The 26,550-nt window shown below is 45.7% G+C and overlaps 1 protein-coding gene across 3 annotated transcripts in view; it reads left to right on the top strand.

Moving 5' to 3' along the window:
• LRRC7 (leucine rich repeat containing 7) overlaps window positions 1-26,550 on the top strand; it is a 572,907-nt gene that overhangs the window by 216,054 nt on the left and 330,303 nt on the right. The gene's annotated exons all lie outside the window — the stretch shown is intronic.

Below are 26,550 nucleotides of genomic sequence, written 5' to 3'. Positions count from 1 at the left end.
AGTGAGGTGGTGGCTAAACCCTAAAACTGTATACCTTAGCCTATATTTTAGAAATACCCCACAATGGCAAACACATTCCTTATTTCATTGGCTTATTTTCATCTTCATTCATTTCTTGTCTTGTAAAGTGTCAATCAAGAATCAAATTAACAAGGGACAGCTAGGGAGCTCAGTGGATTGAAAGCCAGATCTAGAGATAGGAGGTCCTGGGTTCAAATTTGATCTTTAATACTTCCTAGCTGTGTGATTCTGGGCAATTACCTAGATCTTTTGCTTTGGGTTAATACTTAGAATTAGTTCTTTTTTTTTAAATATTAATTCTAAAATGGGAGGTAAAGGTGTTATTTTTTAGTGTCAATCAACAACCATTTATTAAGCACCTCTATATCCCAAGCACTGTCCTAAACACTGGGTGGGCAAAAGAGAATGGTGCATGAATGAGTGAATGAGAGCAAGACAGACAGACAGAGAGAAGGACAGAGAGAGAAAGAAGGAGGGAGGGGGAGGGGGAGAGGAAGAGGGGAGCGGAAGGGAGAGAGAGAGAGAGAGAGAGAGAGAGAGAGAGAGAGAGAGAGAGAGAGAGAGAGAAGAAGAGAGGGAGGGAGAGAGGGAGGGAGGGAGAGGGAGAGAGATGGAGAGGTAGAGAGAGAGAGAGAGAGAGAGAGAGAGAGAGAGAGAGAGAGAGAGAGAGAGAGAGAGAGAAGGAGAGAGGGAGGGAGAGGGAGAGAAGGAGGGAGAGGGAGAGAGGGAGGGAGAAGGAGAGAGGGAGGGAGGTAGAGAGAGAGAGGGGGGGGAGAACTAAAAGCAAACCGTCCCACTTTATGTAGGGCATCCAGATGGCTTCATAAATATGTACCTCTATCTAGAAAATGTTTCCGCTGAGATAAGAAATTTTACTCACTAACCGCAGTGTGAAAAGATCTCACTGGAGATTTGACAGGTGAAGGGAAGAAAGAGCCTTGGATTCCAGGGAATGAGGAATGGAGAGGGCTCCTTTTGCTTCACTCAGCAGATAGCTACCGCAGTCCAGGTTGGAGCTGGGGGCGTGGGGTGAGACCCCAAACCCTAATGATGCCACCATGAGTCTGTCCTGTGCCCTTTAGGTGCCCCAAGGGTTGGATCGTTGGGAGCTTGTGGTAAACCTGGGCTTGCTCAGGCTAGTGTCTGTGGCAGAACACTGAAGTTGAAAGTGTTCTCCCCCCAGGGAGAAGTTTGAGGTCCTTAAAAGCATTGCCTAATTTCCCAAATGCAATCCAGCCCACTCTCTGCCTCCTGTTCAGCACTGAGCTCCGCTTATATAGCATTATATAATTGGGCATCTTTTTAGATATCCCGCATTCATTACTGCCTTAGTGATGGTGGGTTCCTTAACAGCACAGGGAGCGTCAGAGGCAGAGCTCTGGCCTCATCTGTCAAATGGAGATCGTGGCAACCCCTGCAGATGGTTGATCTTAGGATGCAATCAGTCACCCAGAGAATGGTTTTATTAAGCATCTACTATGTGCCTGGTTCTGGGTTCGACTCTGGGAATTCAAGTACAAAGAGGGAAACAATTCTTCCCTCCAGGAGCTTCTAGTCTAATGAAGGCAGCAAGAAGGAAAAATACCAGGAGAGCCATCATAAACAGAAAGGCCACAAATACAAATAGATGCCAAAGAGATGAAAACAAGTACTTGGAGAGGGAGAGAGGGAAGGAAGGCATTAGCCTCTGTGGGGATCCGGAAGGGTTGAAACAGGAGGTGGATGAGCAGAAAGGAGAGACCTTCTGAGTGCACTTCAGGCATTGGGGATGGCCATTCCAAAGGCACAGATAGACATGGGAAATGGAGAATTGTGTGTGGGAAACAGAGTGCAGGAACCAATGAGACTGGAGTGATAGGTTGGGGCCAGAGTGGGGGGGGGGGGGGCTGCTTTCAGAGCTAAACAGGAAATTATATTCCATCCTAGAGGCAGTCAGAAGCTTCTGGAGTTGGTTGAGTAGGGAAATCTAGTGGTCAGACCTACATGTAAGGAAAATGATTTGGGGAGAAGTCTTTCAGATGACCTGTTGTGGGGAAGAGGAGTCAGGGAGATGCATTAGGAAGCTGTTACTAGAATAAGAGGATAAAAGCCTGAATTCATGCTATAGCTATGTCACAAATGGGTAAGATTTAGCAGCTAATTGGGTATATGGCATGAGGAAGAGGAAAAAGTTAAAGATAATTCTAAGGTTAAATCTGGGAAAGTGCCAGGATGGGGTGCCTTCAACAGAAAGAGGGCATTTTGGAAGGGGGGATGATTTGGCAGTGAGTTCAGTTTGGGACAATATGAGTTTAAGATGTCACTTAGGAAATACCCAGTAGATCATTGGTAATGTAATATCAAAGCTTAGGGAGAGGAAGAGGGGGAGGGGGATGGAGGGGGGAGAGAGAGAGAAAGAGAGAGAGAGAGAGACAGGGAGAGAGGGAGGAAGAGAGAGAGAGAAAGAGAGAGAGAGAGAAAGAGAGAGAGAAAGAGAGAGAGAGAGAGAGAGAGAGAGAGAGAGAGAGAGAGAGAGAGAGAGAGAGAGAGACAGAGAGAGACAGAGAGAGAGAGGGGGGGAGAAAGACAGAGAGAGAGAGAAAGAGGGAGGGAAGAAGGGAGGGAGAGGGAGAAAGGGAAGGTGAGGGAGAGACAGAGACAGAGACAGAGACAGAGACAGAGACAGAGACAGAGACAGAGACAGAGACAGAGACAGAGACAGAGACAGAGAGAACCCGACAAACTCAGGAATCAGCGAGTGATACGCTGGGTAGAGAGCCTGTCACCAGCTGCCCAACCTTAGGCACCAATCCAGACCTTCCCTGACTATTGGGAGATTTTTATGGGCTTATAGCCCAGGTTCTCTGCCCACGGGCCACTTGATACCATGTGAAAGACTGAACCAGTGTCACTGCCACCCCCTGGATCTCTTCCTACTCCTGGGGCCAGCGCGAAGAGCCAAAGCTCCACCTGTGTTCTGGGGAGACTTTGCTAATGGTGTTTGGGGCCCACACGTAACTATCTTTCTTTCCAGTCAGGATCAAAGTGCCAGGGAGGAAGGGAAGAATGGGGTGTGTGGGGGGGGGGTAAATAATAGAAGAAATAAAAAGGAAAGGCATCTATGGAAAAGTCACAAAGCCCAGACATCAATCAGTCAATTAATCAGTGAAGTTAGTCAGTGCTTACTATGTGCTAAGCACTGGGTAAACAAAGATAGAAAAGAAAGACATCCTTGCCTTCCAGGGGCTTATAATCTATGAAAATATAAATGTAAGATTTTTATTACCATGCCCACCATCGCTATGGTGACTTTTTGGAGAGGATCCCCTCTTTTGCTTCCTAAAAATGTATGGGAACTCTTAAGCTAGCAAGTATCTGAGAATGGATTAGAACTCAGGCCTTCCTAGCTCTCTTTCAACTGTGCCATCTAGCTACTTAGAACTAGAAATGACCTGGAGGTCCAACACCATCATTTTCAAAATGAAGAAACTGAGACTGATAAAATTGAAATGACTTTGCCAAGATCACAGAATCAGATTTAGAGCTTAAAAGGACCTCTCAGTCCATCTTTTCAAACTCTCCCATTTTAATGATCAAACTGAGGCCTAGTAAATTACTTGCCCAATCAAAGTCATAGAAGTGGGAAGTGTCAGAGGTAAGATTTGAACCCAGGTTCTTGGACTCCAAATAAAGATGTTAACTTTGTCAAAGCCCATCCTTATTCGTTGGGTCATCTAATCGTCAAGTATAGATAAGGGTTTATTATCCTTATTCTTTAGAATTCTCTGTTACTGCTTAAAATCATGACAGCGATGACCCAAATATCTGTTTTGTTTTGATTCACTCATCAGAGAAATGTGAGCTCAGGAACAACTTTGAGACTCCTGGGTAGTGAGAGCAAGAGAGAAGTGGCCCACTGCCCATGCTTTCCATTTGCTGCCATGAAATGCCCACAGATATGCTGCTTTCCCCTCACTACAACTGGATAACCCCCCCACTGGCAAATTTGGTGGAGCTCATAGACAAGGGCTGCCCAGGTGCAGGCCAGGATGGATGGATGGATGCATCATTGCAGAGACTGCAACCCTCTGATGAATGAAACTACACATCAGTTGGTGTATTAAAGTCCTTTATTCCCATTTCAGGACAGCAGTGATACTGGGGTTTTCTTTTATTGTAAATTTAACTTTAAGGTTTTATTTTTCTTGTTTTTTGCCAATCAGATAACCCCACTGCCCTCAATTTCAGTGGCTTTTCACAGTGCTTTGCTATTCAATTTCTAATTATCTCATGAGATGATTTGTAATCAAAAGCTAATAAACCCTTCACTTGGGGAGATAAAAAAAAAAAATAGAGTGAGAGCCAGGAAAGCATAAGGTGTGATAAATTATATTGTAAGAATGCCAGCATATTTCTGACCCCCCCCCCACCATGCTTCAATGAAAATTCAAGTGTATTTCCTTTTCTCTGGATGTTTTTTGTTCTTGTTCCACATTGATGACCATTTTTAAGGTCACTTTCCTTAAATAAGCTACACCGTTGCATCTGCCTTCCATGCCTGTGTCCCTGCTTCTTTCCCATCTGCCCTTTCTTACTGCCCTCTCCTTCCTGACAAATCAGGTGTCACTGAATAGGTAAGAGAGATCCGACCCTTAAACCTCAGGGACTGCACTCCTGTTGTGAATGGAACCTGGGTTTCCATCTCACTTCCTCCAGATATTCTCAAGTGTCACCTTGGGCATGTCATTTTGCCCCTGCAGGGACTCCATTTCTGCTACATCTATAAAATGAAAGGGATGGACTAAGTGATCTCTTAACCCCTCCCAGTTCTGAACCCCATGAAATCAAGGGGCTGCTTAAAAAAAATGAACTAGAAATCAAAAGAATAAAAATGACGGGAAAACATCCTTTTTATTTTCCTACATTCTAACCACCAAAAGAGTTTCCATTGACCCTTTGGCCTGACTTCAAGGAGCAACCTTTAAGCCCTTGGGTTTGGGAGGGATATACAAGCACTTGGCATCATATCACCTTTTCCTTACACTTCTAAAGCAGAGATGCTTCTATCAGACTCAGTTGCATTTCTTAGATTGGTCTCCATGACAAAGATATCACTTACAACCAACTCTATAAAACCATGCAAATGCATATGGAGGAACATTATCCCTGGAGGAATTAATGAGATCTCAATTGAAATGACAATAAGGGTGGTTATGGACAATGAACTTTGCATATCTTTTCTTCTTTACTCCCCAAAGTAATTCTATCTGGAAGATGCAGTTATTGTCTCTGTTTTACAGATGAGGAAATTGAGCCAAAAAGACTTTAAGTGAGTAGTAGAATGGTCTCTAGCATCCTAAGTGAGTAGTAGAATGGACTCTAGCATCCTAAGTGAGTTGTAGAATGGACACTAGCATCCTAAGTGAGTAGTAGAATAGACTCTAGCATCCTAAGTGAGTAGTAGAATGGACTCTAGCATCCTAAGTGAGTAGCAGAATGGACTCTAGCATCCTAAGTGAGTAGTAGAATGGACTCTAGCATCCTAAGTGAGTTGTAGAATGGACACTAGCATCCTAAGTGAGTAGTAGAATAGACTCTAGCATCCTAAGTGAGTAGTAGAATGGACTCTAGCATCCTAAGTGAGTAGCAGAATGGACTCTAGCATCCTAAGTGAGTAGTAGAATGGACTCTAGCATCCTAAGTGAGTAGTAGAATGGACTCTAGCATCCTAAGTGAGTAATAGAATGGACACTAGCATCCTAAGTGAGTAGTAGAATAGACTCTAGCATCCTAAGTGAGTAGTAGAATGGACTCTAGCATCCTAAGTGAGTTGTAGAATGGACACTAGCATCCTAAGTGAGTAGTAGAATAGACTCTAGCATCCTAAGTGAGTAGTAGAATGGACTCTAGCATCCTAAGTGAGTAGCAGAATGGACTCTAGCATCCTAAGTGAGTAGTAGAATGGACTCTAGCATCCTAAGTGAGTAGTAGAATGGACTCTAGCATCCTAAGTGAGTAATAGAATGGACACTAGCATCCTAAGTGAGTAGTAGAATAGACTCTAGCATCCTAAGTGAGTAGTAGAATGGACTCTAGCATCCTAAGTGAGTAGTAGAATGGACTCTAGCATCCTAAGTGAGTAGAATGGATTCTAGCATCCTAAGTGAGTAGTAGAATGGACTCTAGCATCCTAAGTGAGTAGAATGGATTCTAGCATCCTATGTGAGTAGTAGAATGAATTCTAGCATCATAAGTGAGTAGTAGAATAGACTCTAGCATCCTAAGTGAGTAGCAGAATGGACACTAGCATCCTAAGTGAGTAGAATGGATTCTAGCATCCTAAGTGAGTAGTAGAATGGACTCTAGCATCCTATGTGAGTGGTAGAATGAACTCTAGCATCCTAAGTGAGTAGAATGGATTCTAGCATCCTAAGTGAGTAGTAGAATGGACTCTAGCATCCTAAGTGAGTAGAATGGATTCTAGCATCCTATATGAGTAGTAGAATGAATTCTAGCATCATAAGTGAGTAGTAGAATAGACTCTAGCATCCTAAGTGAGTAGCAGAATGGACTCTAGCATACTAAGTGAGTAGCAGAATGGACTCTAGCATCCTAAGTGAGTAGTAGAATGGACTCTAGCATCCTAAGTGAGTTGTAGAATGGACTCTAGCATCATAAGTGAGTAGTAGAATAGACTCTAGCATCCTAAGTGAGTAGTAGAATGGACTCTAGCATCCCAAGTGAGTAGTAGAATGGGCTCTAGCATCTTAAGTGAGTAGTAGAATGGACTCTAGCATCCTAAGTGAGTAGCAGAATGGACTCTAGCATCTTAAGTGAGTAGTAGAATGGACTCTAGCATCCTAAGTGAGTAATAGAATGGACTCTAGCATCCTAAGTGAGTTGTAGAATGGACTCTAGCATCCTAAGTGAGTAGTAGAATAGACTCTAGCATCCTAAGTGAGTAGTAGAATGGACTCTAGCATCCTAAGTGAGTAGTAGAATGGACTCTAGCATCCTATGTGAGTAGTAGAATGGACTCTAGCATCCTAAGTGAGTAGTAGAATGGGCTCTAGCATCCTAAGTGAGTAGTAGAATGGACTCTAGCATCCTAAGTGAGTAGTAGAATGGGCTCTAGCATCCTATGTGAGTAGTAGATGGACTCTAGCATCCTATGTGAGTAGTAGAATGAACTCTAACATCCTAAGTGAGTAGAATGGATTCTAGCATCCTATGTGAGTAGAATGGATTCTAGCATCCTAAGTGAGTAGTAGAACAGACTCTAGCATCCTGTCCACTATGTCCAACGTTTGTATCTATGGCTCCTTCTGTTCTGGGCAGTACTTTCATCAGTGACAATAGCAACAACAACAATAGTAATGGGTGATGTTTCACAGAGTGCTTCCAAAACACTTTGCTGACTTTGTCTCATTTAAGCATCACAATAGTCCTCTCTGTATCACTAGGATTAGGAAAAAGGCACACAAGGCATACTTAATCAAATATGCAGATGCCACAAAGCTGGGAGAGATGAATAATACAAACAAGGCAAACAGATGGGCTATGACAGGTGGGTGGGCAGAGGCATACCATGATGTCTCCAAAAATTGGCATTTTGCATCTCATTTTTTAATTTTGTTTTTAAGGTAAAGTTTAGTTGTTAAAATTAGCTTTGGGGGCTTAATGAATAAAATAATGCCCTTCTTGATTGTATATTCAGAAAGTTTTCATCTTAAAAACAAGAACAAAATAAAATTCCCTGACTACATACCCTAATTAATTATGCTCTGAATATTTTGGATGGCAGAATCAGGGTTCAGAAAGACCTCAGTAGGCTGGAATGATAAGTCAAAGGCAATAAAGAGAAATTTAGCAGGAATGAATTGAAAGCCTTGTACTAGGATTAAAAATCAACTACACAAAAATCAACTGCACCAGTATCTTCTAGAGGAAATGTGATTGGGAGGCAGTTCAGATGAACTACATCTGTGGGTTATATTGGCTCAAAAGCATGATCTGAATCAATAATGTGACATGGCAGCAAAAAAGTTCACAGTGTCTTAGGCAAGGTTAATAGGCACAAGGTGTTGTGCAGAACAATGGATGATGGAGACTGCCCTGGCCAGTCCCATCTGGACATCTTTTCTAGAAGGAAGCATCTGTCAGTTAGGGTTGAGGGGTAGATCTGGCCACACCTTCATCATCACTTCTCATTGGATGAGCTTCATACCTGGCTTCTGAAGCCTCCATGAATCAGGACCCTGGACCAGCATAGGCTACTGTGATACTAACCTGCACTCCCTGCACTGGATCCCTAAGGGGACAAAAACAAAGGCACTAAGACTACAGGGTTAGTGTGGCACAATGAGATCCAGTGTCTTGGAGTCACTTTTACCTTGATTTGACTTTTCAAAGCCTCAGGTTCTTCTCCATCTGTTAAATGATGGGCTGTAGACTAGATGAAGGTCTCTAAGGTCCTTTTCCGATCCAAATCTAAGCTCTGATAGATGTCACAGCTCACAACTTCACTCAGGTTCTCTTCCTCTGATCCTAGCAATGACCCAGACCCCAGATTTTGCCCACCATTCAGGAAAGATCCTTCTAATTAGTGAGGCATCAGTCTTGTTCCCACCATTTGACTCCATGTTCCTCAACCAACACGCCCATCTCCCTACTCCAAGCATTTCCCTGGCTATCCCCCACTCCAGATATGTCCTCGCCTCCCCCCTCCCGGCTCCCCTGACTTCCTCCATTTGCCATCTAAAACCCCACCTTCTAGGAAGCGTTTCCTAATCCCACTTCAGTTTGGTCCTTGCCTGGGTTGTTCATTTCCATTCTTGCTTATGCATAACTATTGACATGTCGCCTCTCCTATGAGATTGTGAGCTCCCTGAGTGTAGTAACTACCATTTACCTTTCTTTGTATCCCCAGCCCTCAGGGAGCCACTAACACATAGTAGGCACTTAATAAATGTGTATTGACTCAAACTTAACTGATCATAAATGCATAAGGTGAAATCGTTGCTCATTAACCCATAGCTCTTTCCTGAAGGTTAATCCCTGGGCAGGATTAGGGTTCAAGTTAGAAAAGGAAATCTGGGGACATTCCTGCAAACTTTGGAAATCACTCCTTGTGCCTTTTTTCTGTTTTGTGGGGCCCTTTCTTGCTCCCTCCCCCCCCCATGAGACCCCTTCCCAATTCTGAGGCCCTGTGATCCCATGCAAGGCCTTGGATAATGAATAAATTAGAAGATAGTCTTACATCCAGGTTATTATATTTTCAATTTTCTTTTAAGAGTCCAGTTAGCGGAGCACAAATGTATTTTAGAAATGTAAAATCAGGTAATAGCATCTCCTGTTCATGAATATGGAAAAGAGGCTTTATCATTTGGCGATTGTTAATTAATATCGTAGGAGGTGTCCAGAACAGCTCCCCTAGCCATGGGAATAGAGGGAAAGAGCGCCAGAAGGACAAATACGGACCCAGGGACGACTGCTAATGTCACATTTTAGTAGGCTCCGTCCATCGCCCACAGGATACAGGGTGTCCCAAAAGTCTTGGGGCCATTGGCTTTTTTTTCTTTTGCTAATGGGCCACATATTCATTCCTTTAGTCTCTATGTGCTGATGATCTTAGCTCTCTCCTCCGATGCAGATGAACAGCTCTCATCAGTCATTTGTAACCTTAGCAAGCTGCCTGGGACACAACAGAAACTCCTTCGGGGACAAGAATAGGCAGTGAAGTCAGCAAGCATCTAGTGAGCTCCTGCTCTGTTCTGAACTCTGTGCTAAGGGTTGGGGTTTACAAAGAAAGGCAAAACCCACCCCTGACCTCAAGGAGCTCATAGGGAAGACAGCAGGCAAAGTGCTTAATAAACCCGAGAGGCACCCAGGCTTAATTGGAGCTGGTCTCAGAGGGCAGACCCTAGCTGTAGGAGGATTGTTTCATTTTTGCTTATGAATCCCCAGTGCCTAGCACACCCCCTGCCACATGGTATTCTTTTCCTAAATGCTTAGTGCAGGAGCTGAATTAAGTGACTTGCCCAAGATTACAAAGATACTGTATAGGTCAGGATTTGAATCCAAGTCTTCTTGACTCCAAGGTCAGACATCTGTCTTCTAACTATTCCACACTGCCCATCAGAGAACATCACTCTGTCTTTCAGAATTTTTTTTCGAGGGACTTGGAGTTAGAGGGATCTGGATTCAAATCATAACTGAAATATTAACTAGTCACATGTCCCAGACTCTTTGAGGCTCAGTTTCCTCATATTTCCCCAATCATAAAGGGTGTGATTATTGGCCACGAGGCAAGGATCAAAAGAGACAAGGCATACAGTTGCTTTTTCAAACAATGACCTTTTTTAGAAAAGGGAGGTGCCAGTGTGTTAAATACCAAGGGCAGAGCAGTGACAGGTTCTTTAAAAAAGTGGCATCACTCCATCTCATTAAATCCACCCCTGGTCTCACCAAAAACACCACCACCCAGCCATGTACAGCTTTATTGCCTCCTAACTAGAAACCATTTGAAAAAGGCAGATTTGTTCTAGTTTTGCTAATACCAAATAAACACCAGAAGACGCCAAGCCCATCTGTCAGATTGCCTGGAGAATACACTTAACAGGAAATGAAGCCACATCTACAGGCTATAAAATATTCAGCAAGGGAAGGGATACTGAAGCCCTCCCACAGTTCATTGGCCTCACCTGCTGGGCTGGGGACTCCTTGTGAAGAAGACAGATGGGATGGTTAGTCTGCAATGGAACACCCAACGTGGCAGGGAGCCCAAGAACCCAAGAGGGAAAGCGAAGTTCTTTCCCTCCTGATCCCCTGCACAGAGCATCCGAGAGGGAAACAGGGAAGAGAGAAGCACTCTCTTCACATCGGAAATGAAACTCACCTTTGTTCTTACTGGATGGACTGAGGAAGCTGCCTTGATTTCCCCGGGACCCCTCGCCCACCGCCCAATTTTAGCTTATAAATCTGATTGTTTCCCTTTTTGCCACTTAAAACTCTCTTTTCAACCCTCGTATAAGTTAAGTGATATCAACCTGCATTGTCCTGGTATCAGATGAGCTCTGCAGCCCCTCTCCACTAAATCTGCAGTGCTGTCTTAGCATGCCTTTTCTTACTAACGCATTTCTTGTAAGAAGTCTTTTTTGAGGAAAGGCTGAAATTAGTGTGTATATGTGTGTGTGTATGGATGAATGGATGGATGGATGGATGGATGGATGAATGGATGGATGGATGGGTGGATGGATGGGTGGATGGATGGATGGATGGGTGGGTGGATGGGTGGGTGGATGGGTGTGTGTGTATCAATCAATCAATCGAAGAACATAAAAGAATCTATGAAGCCCTCCCTTTATGCCAGGCACTGTGGCAAAAAAAAAACAAACAACTATATCAAAGACAGGCTTTTCCCTCAATGAACTTATATTCTATGGGGAGGCAAAGGGGGCAAAGAAATAGCCATGCACTTTTAATCAGTCTTCTCATATTTATTAAGGGGGTACTGTGTGCTGAGCACAATGCTGACAACAAGGCAAATCCTAAGGAAAACCGTCCAATATTTCCTACTCTCAAGAAACCGACATGCTCAAGGGGGCGATAACACATCATCTCCATACTCAAACATGTCCGTATAGGTGTAGAGAGACAGAAATGTCATCTACGAATCCTGCTGGCTCCAGAAGTCCAGTCCTCTGCTCTTTGTCCCACTGTATCAAAGATGAAACCATTGAGATTCATTATGAGATGGGGAAAGGATCACCACTTCCATCCACAAAGGAGAGAAGAGGGTGTGGGTAAGAGGGGAGTGCAAGAAAAAAGGGGAAGGAGGAGAGGCAAGGGCTGAGATGGGGAGGAAGGAGGGAGGGAGGAGAGAGAGAAAATATTTCATGAGGAAAACCTCGTTCAGAATCTCATTTTGAATACATTGCTTAGATTACATTTTTTGCCTTACTGCTGACTTAGCTGTCAAATAATAACTTGGAAATTGTCTATCTATAAACAATGTATATGATGCCTGTAGATATGTAGTTTTCAAGTTGTTCTTTGACAGATTATGGGTATGTATATGTATGTGTTCCTGGACACAAGCATTCTCCATCTGGGAATGGTGGCAAATTTGAGTAAGTCGCCTTTATTAGGGCTTCTCTCTCAAATAGCCATCTGAGAAATCAAGATCTCCTTGAATAAACTTCTGTTCCAGCTCTAGGTAAAGAGTTTTGTTCCTTCCCCGCCCCACCATCAAAAAAAAAGAGCTCATGTTGGCTTGAGGAGGCTCCTTCTGATTCCGAGTGAGAAAAGACTTTCCAAGAGGCTACGTGGGAGAAAGAGCCCAGAGGTTCAAATTGCAGGTTTGGGGTTCCAATCCTGACCACTGAGTACTGCCTTGACCAAAGCTTAGAACTCTGGGAGCCACTCTCCCTTTTGCTCAAGGCCTTAAAAAGAATTCCCAGTATACCTTTTAACCCTTCTTTCCACTCCCCCATTTTATGAACGTTCAGCATCTCCCTGTTGTCTGTAAGATAAAATACAAATTCCAAATGTTTGGCATTTGAAGCTCCAATCTGGCCCAGTTTAGCTTTGGCCGCATGACTCCCCCACATCCATTAGACGTTCTAGCCTAACAGGCGTCCTTGCTGTTTCCTGAACAAAACAGTCCTTCTCCCACCTCCATACTTGCGCGTGGGACTCTCTCCCTCCCTAGAATCCCCTTCTCTCCATTGGAGGCTCCCATCAGATGACAGCTCCTGTTCAAAGCCTTTCCTCATTATGTTCATTTTTAGGGCTCTTTATCTCTCCATAGCTTGGTATTTATTTATACCCACTTATCTGGGGCCATGTTGTTTCCCCACCACAATTTAAACTCCTTAGGAGTAGGGGCTCTTTTGTTACTGGAGGTGCAGAAGTGACAGCCTGCCTTGGGATGAGAGTTTCCGCTCCTGGAATCACATGTGCAGTTCCTATCCTCCGTAACTGACAAGTGGTTGACCAACCTCTGCCCAAGTTGGAAAATGGAAAATGGATGGATTGGACAAGAAAAATGATCTCAAACTCAAAAAGAAATGGAGGCCACTAAGCCATCCATGCAGCCATATTTGAGATGTCTGGGCTAAATGATCTAGAGGGTCCACCCTTCATCTCTCCCCATGACAGATCAGGGAGCTGGCAAGGAAGGCTTGAGAAGACCAGAAGAGCATTCCCCATGAGGGGAGTGTAGAAGAGAGGGTGGAGATTGAGTTTTTAGAGACAAGGACCCTGTTAAATTTATCTACCATTTCCCTATCCTCAATGAACTTGTTTTTCTATAATCTCAAGGGGTTGTGCTTTGCTGGCCCTGGGAAGGTCCCTAGTTGGGGTTTTCCATCACCAATCCATCTCGGTCCTTCCCAATTAATCTATCTCTTTTGGGAAGTAGATTTCTTTTTCATCTAGAAGTTGGACGAGATCATTATGACTCTGGTCACTTCGGGTTCTAAAGCTTATCCTATGTATTCATAATGAGCTCATTATAAATCTTCCTTTCTGGTTTCCCTAACCAATTATCACTCATTGAAAGCTGTTTTTCATTCTTTAGCAGCTAAATTAGTCATCTAACACATGTTCTTTGTAAGGGGGCTGGGCTCCCTACACCCTACATTTGACCTTTAGTGTCTCAGTGATGGGTACATCAACACTTTGCCTAGGAACCAGGCATGATCTGGTACTTAAAATAACACTCAGGTGCTTAAACAGTGTCCACAAAAAGAGACCTGCTGGAGACAGTGAGGTGACCCAGTGGGTAGAGATCCAGATCTAGACATGGAAGGTCCTGGGTTCAAATCTGATTGCTGACCCCAGAGAAAGATCATTGATCTTCAAGTCAAGACACCTCAGTTCAAAGCCCAGCTTGGACATTTATTATGTTGACCCTTTGGGTGAGTCCCTCACCTTCTCCAGGGCTCGGATGGACCATGTATAAGATGACTTTGGATGTGACTTTGGATATGGCCCAGTTCTCTCAGACCTCCCAGTCCTGTGTCATGACCCAGACACTTCCTCCTAGTCAAGTTTTTCCCAGGTCACCACTCGTAGAGTTCGGTCATGCCAGTATCTTTCTGAGAACAGTTCACCATGTGGAAGGCAGCCCATTTCCTGGAAAGCTATTCAGAGACAAGGACTTAATGTCACTCAAGTCCAGAATACACTTTTACCATCCTCATGGCAGGAGAGGAGTCTTTAAAAAGATCCCCTATGCATAATAAAAGCTTTGACCTAGCTTCTAAATTTCTGCTTTCACGATTCAGGAAAACGTCTGCAGGAGCCTTGGAAAGGAAGCTTCCATGATGTCTGAAGGATAAATGGTTTCATTTTTGTCTCTAAAATAATTAGCTGAAATTCTGTCATTGGAAATGAAGGATCTGACTTCTAGCGTGTATCTGGGAGGGTATGAGATGGTCCACAGTACAGAATTCCTTATTTCTCTGCTCTCTGGCGAGCAGTGAAAACACAGATTTCTTCATCAAGGGGACAGAGACTACCTTTGGATTTCAACCCTCTGGATTCTGGATTCTTCAAGGTTCTCAGACATCCAATGGTTTGCTCCACATCACCCAGAAGCATGTATCAGAGGCAGGACTGGAACAAGGAATGGGTCTTCCTTGGCTTGAACCAAGTTTTATATCCACAATTCCAGGATGCCTAATTTTGTTGTTATTTGGTTGTTTTCAGTCAAGTTCAATCTTCGTGACTCCATTTGAGGATTTCTTGGCAAAGATACTGGAGTAGTTTGCATATCTTTTTCCAGCTCATTTTACAGATATGGAAACTGAGGCAAACAGAGTGAGGTGACTTGCCCAGGGTCACAACACTAGTGATGGTTGAGGCTAGATTTAAACTCAGATGAGTCTTCCTGGCTCTTGACCTAGTGCTCTATCCACTGTACCATCTAGCTGCCTCTATCTAGTATTTGTCAAAGATGTTTTTTATGAAATGGGATTCAACAGACATTTGTTAAATCTCACTGTTTGCCACCTTATTGAGCTTGACATCGAGTGACACTGAGACAAAAATTAAATTCTTTGCTCACAAGGAGCTCATTCACTACCAAGAACACAGTGTCTACTCAGATGAGTAAATGCAAGTGGTTTTCTGGAGTTAAATGGCACTAAGAACTGGACACAGCTTGAATTAGTTCATGGAAGTCAGTTGTTACATTTTTCAGAATTTGTCATATGCTATAAATCAGGGCTTTATTTACTACTTTATTGATGGTCTGGAGCAGCTGGGTGGCTCAGTGGATGGAGAACCAGGCTTTGCCATGGAAAATCTTGGGTTCAAATGTGACCTCAGACTCTTCCTAGCTGGGTGACCCTGGACAAGTGACTTAATCCCCATTGCCTGGCCCTTACCACTCTCCTGTCTTGGAACTGATACTTAGTATTGATCCGAAGGAAGGAAGGAAGGAAGGAAGGAAGGAAGGAAGGAAGGAAGGAAGGAAGGAAGGAAGGAAGGAAGGAGGCAAGGAAGGAAGGAAGGAAGGAAGGAAGGAAGGAGGCAAGGAAGGAAGGAAGGAAGGAAGGAAGGAAGGAAGCAAGGAAGGAAAGGAGGGAGGGAGAGAGTGAGAGTGGGAGACAGAGAGAGAAAGAGAAAGAGAGAGAAAGAAAGAAAGAAAGAAAGAAAGAAAGAAAGAAAGAAAGAAAGAAAGAAAGAAAGAAAGAAAGAAAGAAAGAAAGAAAGAAAGAAAGAAAGAAAGAAAGAAAGAAAGAAAGAAAGAAAGAAAGAGAGAGAGAGAGAGAGAGAGAGAGAGAGAGAGAGAGAAAGAAAGAAAGAAAGAAAGAAAGAAAGAAAGAAAGAAAGAAAGAAAGAAAGAAAGAAAGAAAGAAAGAAAGAAAGAAAGAAAGAAAGAAAGAAAGAAAGAAAGAAAGAAAGAAAGAAGAAAGAAAGAAAGAAAGAAGAGAAAGAGAGAGAGAAAGAAAGAGAGAGAGAAAGAAAGAGAGAAAGAGAGAGAGAGAGAAAGAAAGAAAGAAAGAAAGAAAGAAAGAAAGAAAGAAAGAAAGAAAGAAAGAAAGAAAGAAAGAAAGAAAGAAAGAAAGAAAGAAAGAAAGAGAGAAAGAAAGAAAGAGAGAGAGAGAAAGAAAGAGAGAAAGAGAGAGAGAGAGAGAGAGAGAGAGAGAGAGAGAGAGAGAGAGAGAGAGAGAGAGAAAGAGTTGGAAAATATGTTCATAATGAAGATCAGATTTTAAAGTGTGTGGTCAGTTTTAGGAGAGCTGGTTATTTTAAACATTTACCAGCACACTGCTGAGTGGATCTGGAAGAATTTTGCATAGGAAACAACTTATTCCCTGAGCTGAGCCTTAAAAAGATCTGGGGATTCCAAGTGACAAGAAGCAAAACAAGGACCAACAGCATGACGGGAATTATGGGGGACTATTCTTTTTAGAGCAGGTCGGATGAAAGGTAGAATGTGTCACAGGAAAGGTAATGTGAAATCATTCTGGAAAGAAAGAGAAATCAGATGGCAAAGAAGGGTTTTAGAGGCCATGGAGAGCATCCAGAGGCCAGAGGGAGCCACTGATGCTTCTGGAGCAGGAGAGTGGTGTGGATGCCATCACTGAGTGCTGCCTAGAGTGGTCCTAAGAAAGGCAGAGAGGGCATCAGTGTGGAGCCTGGAGGGGATGTCAAGGTGGTGTAGTCCAACAGCTTCATTTTGCAAATGAGGAAAAGTCCACTGATGTCCCTGAGGTCTTTATAAAGAGGACAAATTCAGAGGGAGAGGGAGAAGGAAAGGCATTCTTTCTCCCTTGGCCCCTTCCTGCCTTTTGGCTCTTCATTCAGATTCTCCTCTCCTCTCTTACCTCAGCCTTGCTATTCACCCACACACTCTCCATCCCCAAGATTTAGTGATGGGTCCTGAAGTAAAACAGCGAATAAAATCAGAGGCAGGATTAGAACCCAGGTCTCCTGACTCCCAGGCCAATGCTTTCTCATGCCAGGGTCATCAATTAAAATAATAAAAAATCAGAAATCTTCTCAGGCTTCCCAATCCTCCTGGATGCTCCCCATTAGATGGGTGGAGGGTGTCTTTGGTCCCTGTTCCATTTCTCCAGGAACGTGGCTCGCCTCACATTCCATGAGATGACCCGTTAGTCTCCGGAGCCTGAAGAGCAGAGGAAGGGCTGGATGGTGGGGCTCAGCAGGGTGGACGAGATGTCTCAGGAATCTTTCTCTAATGACAGAATGGAGAGGAGGAGGATGTCCATAGCCTTCATTCCCCTTGTTCAGCAGTTTGGGGATGGCTCTTCTCTGAGCTCAATTCTTCATCTGCTGGTGCCTAATTCTGGGCTTCCCTTGTGACTTTATACAAGCGCCTTCCCTCTCCTCCGACTCGCCCCCAAAATACCCAGGGTTCCATGTCTGCATAAGTCACTCTCAACACTGGGTGACCTTGGATGAGTCACTTAACGCCCTGGAGCCCCCCTTTCCTCATTGGAAAAAGAAGAGGAACCCCCTGGGCACTTAGCGTAAGTGGGATCAATCAGGTCAGGGATGCCTGAATGAGAAAGTCAGCAATCAGTCAGCCGACATTATTGGGGGCTGACGGTGGGCCGGGCACTGGGCTAAGAGCTGGGGGATAAAAATGGAAAAGCCCCGACCCTGTTCTCAGGACGTTCACCCTCTAATTGCAAGGAACAACCTATAAGAGAAGGCTCGGCCACGTGAGGCTGAGGGAAAGGCCAGGACATTCTTTGACTGCAGCAGTGGGATGCCGAGAAGGGCATCCGTGCCAGCCAATCACTACTGCTTTCAGCTTGGGGAGCAAGTAGGAAATCCTTTCCTTGGATCGTGCCTTCTATTACTTGGGTCTACTTTTTTATCTGGTGCACACATGGGCCCTCTTCTTCCCCATCAGTACGTCCTTCCCTCTCCCACTACCACCGCCGCCATGTCTGCACCCAGGAGAGTCTATATTATACCCACCACGCCCATCTCAAGATTCGCCTCCTTGGCCACCGCAGGGTATTGGGTCAATTGGAGTTCAGTTTCAGAGCCAAGAGCGAACTAGAATTGCTTTTAACCCTCTTCTTGGACCTTTGCAATCGGGGAAACTGAGGCCCATAAGTGAGTTGAGTTGCCCAAGGCCACCGAGCATCACCTGACAAATCATAGTCATTTAATCAACCCCTCAGTCTGAAGACTTCCTGGCCCTTCAGAACGTTGCCTCTTTGCCAGAATGAGTCCCAATTCCAGAGTACTTGTCGACTGGACAGGGATCATTCATGACAGACAGTAGGAGCTCATTAGGAGGAACCATTTCCCTGCTAGTTCATACTTTTATAACATTCTTTGAAAATTGTTCCATGGAAGCTCAAGAAGCTTGACATTCTGCACGGATGTACCATCCTGGACAAAAATCCTGAGCCAGGACCAGCCTCGTTGACCCTATTAAGAGGTGGCCAGAGGTTCTCCCAGAGGTTCTGAAATGCCCTTCAAACTCGGTCCCATTGCCAACCCCCTCCAAGAAGATTTCCTAAAAGGAGAAATGAACAGAGCCCCTTCTCCAAAGCCTCTGCCCACTGAAAAGCCTTAAAAGCCTCCGATTTGTGTTTGGAATCCATGTTTGATTCTTCCCAGGAGGAGGAAACCCCAGCTACAAATGCCAGCTGCTGCCCAAGACTTCTCCTTCTCCATTGCCTTTGAGATGACCTTCCATCTACTCTGTATCATGTGTGGTGTGTGTGTATGTGTGTGTGTGTGTGTGTGATTTGAGAGAGAGAGAAAAGAGGGAAACAGAGAGAAAGAGAGAGATGGAGAAAGAAAGAGAAAGAAAAAGAAAAAGAGATGGAGAGAGAGAGACAGAGGGGAAAAAGAGAGACAGAGACAGAAACAGAGAGAGACAGAGACAGAGAGAGTAAGAGAAAGAAAAAGAGATGGAGAAAGAGAGAAAGAGACAGAGGGAAAAAGAGAAAGAGAGACAGAAACAGAGAGAGACAGAGAGAGTAAGAGAAAGAAAAAGAGATGAAGAAAGAAAGAGACAGAGGGAAAAAGAGCGAGACAGGGGAACAGAGAGACAGAGAGAGACAGAGAGAGACAGAGCGTTCCTCCTATGACACAAGTTCCTTCCTGAGGACAAGGCAGGGACCCTTTCCTCTGGGGTCTGCACCCCCACTGCCTGGGAGGGTGCTCTATGTCTAGCTCCTGCTCATTAGTGTTCTCCGGGTTGCTCCTTTTGACTCGGTTCTGGAGGCTACCTTAGACTGCTGTGACATCCTAGGGAACATCTTTTCTCCCCTAGGAGTGGAGAGAGGGGTTTGGGGAGGGGACGGGAGTCCTTTGGCCCCAGCTAGGGGAGTCCCTGGGGAGTCGTCCTGGAGTCCTCCTGATGAGGTCCTGGTTTCCTCTATTGGCAAGTTCTGTGGTGACTTTGCTCCGACACCCTCTTTGGCTTCTCGCATGGTCTCAGTCAGCAGAATTAGGCCAAGCCTTTGACTCAAGGAAAGCAGCCCCTGGGGAGGTCGAGGATGTGTCCGTTGTCAGAGCCCAGCACGGGCCCGTCAGGCCGGGAATCGCCTGGTTCAGCGCCAGCGAGGGCCCCTGTGGGCTGCCCAGAACGTCGAGGGTTTCACTGGGCCGTGGGAGGCCGCCATCTGCCTGGCTTCGGTGTCCCTCCTCAGGCCCTCCAACCTCCCCTCCAGGACTGCGGGCTACTGACTGTCTCCTCCATAGCTTGTTGCCAGTTGACTCTGCCTTCGGGACGCTGGCAAAGGTGTGGAGCAGCAGCAGGCTGAGGGGGAGCCTGGTGTGGGCTGGGAAGGAGGCGTCAGGGAGATGTTTAGGTTGGAGACCAGAAGACTGAGGAGGCCTGGGGGCCAATGGGGAGCCAACGGGGGGCTAACGGGGGGCTGACGGGGGGCCGATGGGGAGCCAACGGGGGGCTAACGGGGGGCTGACGGGGGGCCGATGGGGGCTGATGGGGGCCAACGGGGGTGGATAGCTCTCGCGAGGGCTTCCGAAGCTCTCCTGTGGAAGAGGCTGAGCCTTTTTCTGTGTCCCCAGAAAGCAAAGAGGGGAGCAGGGGATGACAGTGACCTCGGTGTGAGGAGGGTCTCTGTGGCCGTTGGGGCTCCTTTTGAGGCAGCCGTTTCCCTCTCACCAGAGGTTGGCAAACCAAGCCGGGACGACCTTGGCATACTGTGCTGGAGTCTGGCTTTCTCAGGGATGACTGAACTCGATGGCCGCCATCCTCTGCGCCATCTGAGGTCTGAGATGGGGTTTAAACCCTCACCTTCCATCTTAGAACCAGAGCTCTGCTTTGGTCCCAAGGCAGAAGAGTGGTCAGGGCTAGGCAATGGGGATCAAGTGACTTCCTCAGGGTCACACAGCTGGGAAGTATCTGAGGCCAGATTTGAACTCAGGACTCGCTGTCTCTGGACCTGGCTCTCCATCCACTTAGCCACCCAGCTGCCCCCTGGACCTATGATTTTTTTAATGCTGAAAAGTTACTAGGGACCTTTAATTCAGAGAGATATCAGTCCCTTAGCTAACACTCCAGGCACAGATGGTCAACTAGCCACCCACTGTATTGAAAAGGAGATGAAAAAATACCATAGAAAGATGCCTGAGCTTTGGAGTCATAGGATCCAAGTTCAAATCCCAGCTCTTCCAGTAAGAACTTCTATAACTTTGGATAAATCATTCCAGCCCTGGGTCTCAGTTTCCTCATATGTAAAAAAGGAAGTGGAGGCAGCAGCATCTACAGGAAAGAAGATTAAACTTAGATTCACAGTATTTGAGTTTGAACCCTAACTCTGTCATTTACCACCTGTGTAACCCATTTGGGGCTCTGTTCCTCATCTATCAAAGGAAAAGGTCAGACTGGCTGCCCTCTGAGGTCTCTTCCAGCCTTACACCAAGGATCCGTTGTGACCTGATGACTTTTGAAACCCCATTCCTGGCTCCATCTGTGATTCCAGCCCCCCAGTTTTCACCCGATCCACACCCCAATGGGCTTGGTAGAGGCCCCACCAAAGCCAAGCACAGCCATTCGAATGGTTCTGTCAAGGGCTCTGAGGCTCCTTGGCCCGGGAATCCTCTCAAAAAGACAATCTAATCATATAAACCAAATGGGAAGAAAGGGCGAGGCCTCCGTCTTAGCATCCCAGAACCCGTCTTCTCCATTTGGGATCCAGGAGGTCCAAGACAGTAGCTGTTCCCCCAGGTTGCCAGCTCAGCCCAGAAAGCTTTCCTGCTTTCCCGCATGTTAGAATATTGAATCCAGAGCTGCCACATGTGGTAAAGACTCTCCATCCTTTGTTGCTGAGGGCTTCTTTTCCCTCTTTGAGGCCAGCCTTGTGTCAGCTTCTCACTCAATCCAGAGGCCTGTCAGATTCTGGCCATTATCATTTAATTTGGGGGCAGACATTGACTTTGGATGCCTGCTGGGTCACTTCCATTTGTATCCTCGAATCATTCTCCACTCCCCCCTTGGAGCCCACCTGTGCAGGAAAGGACAAAAGTTACAGAAGGGCAGCCAACCAAATGAGCACGTCTGATAGCACACAGCACATGGCATGCCTGTGGGCCCCCTCTCCCCTGAGGCATATGAATGAATGAATGGATGGATGGATGGATGGATGAATGGATGGATGGATAAATGAATGAGTGATTGGATGGATGAATGAATGAATGAATGAATGAATGAATGAATGAATGAATGAATGGATGGATGGATGGATGGATGGATGGATGGATGGATAGATGAATGAATGGATAAATGGGTGGATGGATGAGTGAATGGATGGATGGATGGATAGATGGATGAATGGATGGATGGATGGATGGATGGATGGATGGATGGATGGATGGATGGATGGACGGATGGATGGATGAATGGATGAATGGATGGATGGATGGATGGATGGATGGATGAATGAATGGATGAATAAATGAATGAATGAATGAATGAATGAATGAATGAATGAATGAATGAATGAATGAAGCATTTATTAAGCACTTACTGCATGGACAGCCCTGTGCTAAGTATCTTGGATACACCTGGAAAAGCCAGACAGTGCCTGCTCCAGGGAGCCCATATTCTAAAGAGGAAAGGTGAGATACAAGGAAGGCTTCACTATTGAGGATACAGAAGAGCTCTGTTGATTTTGGGAAGTGGCATCCACTCCAGGGGAGGCCTCTTCTTTAGTCGTCTTGGCTGAGAAAATTCTGCCTGTTTCCATTGTTAAGCCACTGGCCAGGGCCAGAGATTTGGGGCAAGAGCCTTCTTCTCTGGGTCTTTGGTAGCTCTTTGTTGATGGCCAAAGGCAATGGGCTGGCAGCAGAATTCTTGCCAAGGCAAAGGTGAGGAAGAGGAGAATCCAGGAATGAGGGACAGCAATGAGAATGCTGGGAGTGGAGAGATGTGGCATCTTATCGAAAGAAGCCTGCATCAGGGCTGAGGTGGAAGAAGGGGTAAGAAAGCTAGAAAGACATGGGCGGGGAGGGGCAGAGGCTGGGCTATAAAGGACATCAAAAGCCAAACAGAGGATTTTGTATTTGATCCTAGAGATAACAGGAAACCACTGGAGGTAGCACAGGGTCTGAGTGCCCTGGACCTGGAGTGAGGACAAACTGGGTGCAAATCTGGCCTCTGACACCTAACTTTGAACCATGACAAGTCATTTAGCCTTTGTCTGCCTCCATTTTTACTTCTGTAAAAGGGGGTCGATAAGTCTGCCTCTTCCCCATGGTTGCCAGGATGCTAAAATGGGATCCTGTCTGTAAAGTGCTTCACAGCCTTTGAAACCCTATCAAACTATCAGCTCTCTCAACGAGGAGGGCTGGAAAGGTTGGACCTGAGCTTGAAGAAATCTCCTTGGCAGCAGAGTGGAGGATACACAGAGTGGGGAAAGCATTGGGGCAGGCAGCACCCCCTCCCCCAGAAGCCATTGCCATAGTCCCGGCGTGTGCTGAGGAGGCAGGGTGGTGGTTGCAGTGTCAAAAGAGGGAAGGAGGTGTGCAGGAAAGATGAAAGGTGGAATGGACAGGCACTCTGAGAGTTGAGAGAGAGTCGGGTGAATCGTGAAGGGAACCACGGGGATGGCTGACAGGACGGTAATATCCTGGACAGGAAAAGGGAAGCCAGGAAGAGGGGAGGGTCAGGGGCAAACACAGGAGTTCTGGACGTGCCCAGTTTAAGATGCCGAAGGGAGACCAGTTCAACCCAGACAATAGGCATGTTGGAGATGGAAGGTTGGAGGTCAGCAGGAAAGTTGGCTAGAAGAGTGGATCTAAGAATCTCCGTCTAGAGATGATAACTGGGTCCTGGAGAGCTGAGGAGCTGGCCAAACGCAGTCTAGAAGGAGAAGAAAACAGCTTAGGACAGAGCACTATGGGACACCCATAGTTAGTGGGCACAGCGTGATGAAAATCCAGCAAAGGAGCCTGGGGTGGTCAGAGAGAAAGGAGGAGAACCAGGAGAAAGCCAGAAAACCCGGAAAGGAGAGAATATCAAGTCCTTAGCCAGTCACACTGCTAGTGAGCATAGAAGGCAGAATCTGGCCTCAAGTCTTCCCTGTTCCAAGCCCTGAGTTCTATCTGCTGCACAATCTATGAACCTGGTCATCTCTGCCACGCACCCCAGTTATTGAATGGAAGTGGCTCTGCTGCCGTGGACTTTAGAGAAGTCGTTTATCCCCAGGGAGACAATTTCTCCTCTTGAAATGAACACGGGCAGCTTCTCTTCCAAGAGAGCCGAAGACGGCAGATTTCAGAGCCAACGCTCGTGCCTCCAAGGGACAATTTTCTGCCCAATTCCTAGATCTCGTTTTTCTTTCCATGCAAGTGGATTTTCTCTCCGTCTCCCCTACGGGGATAGGGAAGGGGGCTGTTATGTGCGTCATGAAACTCTTCGAGTCTGCTCCTCTCTTGCACCTAAAGCATCCATGGCTGAGGCAAGGAGGGAGGGAGCCGACTGGGAAGAGTTTCTCTTTTGGGATCCTATTTATTGAGTTGATTTACACAGTTGCACCATTTGTTCTAAATAGCCCGAGGGTCCAAATACAAACATGGTTCATTCACATTGATTAAAATATCAATAAAAATGGAAAAAAGCAGGAATGATCCAGAGTTATGATAGAAATATCAGCATAAAACAGCTTGAAATTCCATCAAAGCAGCTTGCTCCATGTTGCAAATGCCAGCTTGAATAGACGGCTCTTCTATCATGCCTCGAAGCCCATGGAGTTGAGGCTCTATCAAATCCTGGAAGGAGTGTGGGGTTCTTAAGAAGAGACACCAACAAAGGATGAGGGATTGGGCACTCAGGGATGAGCCCAATTTCATCACTCCCTCATTTCGCAGATGAAGACACTCAAGATTAGAGGCATCAAATGACTTGTCCAAGGTCATACAGGTAGCAAGTAGCAAAGCCAAGATTAGAATCTAGGTCTTCTGATTCTTTCTATTGCACCAGTCTAAAATGCTTTCTTTCTAGCTCTTCTGAGGTAAGGTTTCCAAACTGTTAATAGGATTGGAGGGCTGAGAAATTATCCCTAAATCCCTTGCAAGTGAAGTTGTCCTCTTTACATTCCCCTTTTTATGCAAATATTTTTAAAGCATCTCACCCCTAAGAGGCAGTATGGAGGAGTGCCTCAGAGGCAAGAAGAGCCAAGTTCAAGTCCTGCCTCTGACACATATTGGATGTGTGATTCTGGGCAAGTCTCTTGACATTTTGGTGATGCTCTAGTCTAGAGCTGTCAAACACATGGCTGTGGCTGCATGGACCCCACAAAACTCTTAAATAAAATATCAGCTAAGTGCCAGACTAAAATGTAAATGGAGAATAGTTAATAAAATAGAACTATAGTCAGGCGCAGAGAATATTAATATGTGGTTTTCTAATTCAATCAACAGCCTGCAAGGCTCTTTCCATTCTGTTTAGTGGTCCCTGCTTCGGTCTGTGTTTGATGCCACTGATCGAGGCACATCTCTGAGCCTGTAAGCGTCACAGCAGGTTCCCCTTGCAATGATGAGGTGAATTGATCAGGATATTCATTCATGTTGCCATCATCATCCACAGTGTCCTGACCGGACCTATGCTTTTGTCACTGGAGAAAAGAGAAAGCAGAGGTGCCATGGCTCTTTCCACCTTTGCGCTTCTGTCTGATAGTCTTAGAGAGTCCTTGGGGATTGCCACAAACACCTATAGGCTTCAGAGTGCCCCAGGATGGGAGCCCTGGCTATGCCTGCCTGCCTGCCTCCCTCCTTTTACCTGCAGCTCCCATCCAGTCCCGAGTCCTATCTTGGCACTGAGCCATCTTTGGTTTTTAGGAAGAGAAATAAGGACGCCCCCCCCCAGTTTATTCTGCCACTCTCCCCATGCCCTGGGCTCTACGTAAGCTCCCATCCTCAAAGACTAGCAGGTAATGGAAATGTTACTAGGAGGCAACACCTTGTCATGCACTGCAAAAGCCAAGAGCTGGAAAGGAGGAGACTCCCAATATCTAGAACCCCGGGGCTGCTCCTAACTAGGTGTGCAACTATGAGCAGGTCAGTTAAACTCTTTGTATCTCAAGCTACTCATCAATAAAATGGAGGTGCCAGACAGCTAAGCAAAGTCGATATTGTTGAACATTCTCTTTGCAGTCAAAGGACCTGAGTTCAAGTCCTGCCTCTGCCATCTGATGGCAAAGTCTGTTGGCCTCTCAGTGATCCAGAGAGTTCTTTAAAGCTCTATGGTAAAGATCAGTGAGCATCTGCCTTGATGGAGAGTTTCCCACATGGCAGAAATCACATGATTCAAGAGAATGACCACTTGGTGGAGAGCCAGAGGACCCAACTGGGTTCAGAATCCAGCCTCTGGAGCTACCTCTCTGTGTGGCTTCGGGCAAGTGCCTCAGCATCACTGGACCAAACCTTCTTCTTTGGTAAATTGAGGAGCTTGGAGTGGTTGGACTCTGAGGTCCCTTTATATCTGTAACTATGATCCCATGATAGAAGAGGGATAGGGAACCCCCAGAGGAGGACGACTCCCTCCAACAACAAAGGCAAACACTTCTGAAACCTCCTATATTAAAGAGTTGTCTAGACACCGAAAAGCTAAATGACTTACTCAGGGTGACCAAGTCAATACTGGTCAGAGGAGACTCTTCAGCCTGTCTTCTGAACTTCAAAGCCAGCTCTCTGCCCATTACAGCTCCCTGCCTCTATGATCCTGTGAAATGACAGGAATACACACACACACACACACACACACACACACACACACACTCACAGACACACTCACAGACAGGCACACACACACTCACACACTCACACTCACACACACTCACAGACATGCACACACACTCACAGACACAGACACTCACATACACACTCACACACACTCACACTCACACACACACTCACAGACATGCACACACACACTCACATACACACACACTCTCTCACATACACACACACAGAGCTCCTGATGGTATCCACCCTCTTTCCGGGGTCATTGTACAGATTTGTGGTGGGTGTCTTTATTTGTTCCACTTGGACCAAGGATTTCATTGGCATCGTAAATCT

This window comes from Monodelphis domestica, chromosome 2, assembly GCF_027887165.1.
Source record: "Monodelphis domestica isolate mMonDom1 chromosome 2, mMonDom1.pri, whole genome shotgun sequence".
NCBI lineage: Eukaryota > Metazoa > Chordata > Mammalia > Didelphimorphia > Didelphidae > Monodelphis > Monodelphis domestica.
The sequence above is the reverse complement of the archived record's forward strand: the minus strand, read 5'-3'. Positions and strand labels throughout refer to the sequence as shown.